The following is a 1,390-nucleotide window of genomic DNA, read 5'->3' as shown; positions in this document are numbered from 1 at the left end:
CAGACCAGCAGCTCGGTCTGCAGGAGCCGCAGCCGCAGCCGCAGCAGCTCCTGTGTAAAAACTGACTACAACGAGGGAGGGAAAGGAGTCGGAGAATGAAACTGAACACTTTTACCTCCCGCCTCTGAGAGACTCTGAGGTGAGACGAGTGAAAACACGTCCAGGGAATATTCGACTAGTCTGGGTCTCAGACTCATTATCACCCCCTGGGGGGTGGGGGGCGGGGGGGCACGTCAGCAACACAGATCCACTTGAAAAGGTCTGTTGTAACTGTAAGACTGTAGAGCTGTAACGACGCCGACGTTTTAATACTGTTATTTATTAGTTACTAAAAAATCGTTTTAATACTGTTATTTATTAGTTACAAAAAAATAATTTATTAAGTTGAGAAACTCACGTGGGCCTCACAAAATGTCTTGGCGGGCCACATTTGGCCCGCGGGCCTCGAGTTTGACACACAAGGACGTCAAGGACGTGTAGGGTTCTGACTTGTCTCCAACGTACGCTCTGCTAACCACGGTTTGGGCCACAGTACCAGGGTGATGCCAAGATGAGATAATGTGGTCCATGTCTCATACCCACTAATTGGGCCACATTCTTGTGGGTCCTGTGAGTAGAGTAGATTTTTTTGGCCAGATTTATTTCTGGTAAACAGATTATGCTGTACCACACGTGGGTCAGGGAAACATGTGTGGGCCAGGAGAGGTCCAGAAACGGTCCTGTCGAAGCGTGGTTAGCTCTGTAATTACATATGTTCAAGCCCACTGTGTGGGCCTCATGTTGGACCACATTACACGTTTGGAAAAAAACCCATTTTGTGGGGTTTTTTTTTCCAAGAATGGGTTGAAGAATGTGGGCCAGTCGTCAGTCAAACATGTTGGACCAGATAAGTCCTAGCCTAGTTTTTCAAACCCTGTCTTTGACCTGATTGGTCCGACACCTGTGGGCCACAGATTGTTGGACGAAACCTGACATTAGACCAGATCTTTTTTCTTTTTTTTTTTCTGGTTGAAGCCAGACATTATTAGTGATAAAATTCCCAGACTAATAGTTTTTGACCAGAGGTCGACGACGTGAACGGCCGATGTTGATCGATGATATGAAGTGGATCCAGAAGAATGTGAGAAAATAAATGAAGGGACGAACAGAAATAAATCCCAGTGTGAGTGGGTGTTGGTGTCAGTTATTACAGTCTCAAAGTCCAGTAATAAACAATAAAAACCCACGAGGCAGGAATGTAGCTTAAAGTATAAAACAGGGGGTGTGGGGGGGGGGGGGGGGGGGGGTTAGAACTGAGGCCTTGGGGAAAACTGAATAATAAACATGTTTTACACTTGCGTCACATGCACTCGGTTGCCAGCAGAGGTCACTACAAACAAACAGTTGTTGT

This window comes from Cynoglossus semilaevis, chromosome 19 (assembly GCF_000523025.1).
Source record: "Cynoglossus semilaevis isolate Cse_v1.0 chromosome 19, Cse_v1.0, whole genome shotgun sequence".
Lineage (NCBI taxonomy): Eukaryota > Metazoa > Chordata > Actinopteri > Pleuronectiformes > Cynoglossidae > Cynoglossus > Cynoglossus semilaevis.
This window is presented reverse-complemented; position numbering follows the sequence as displayed.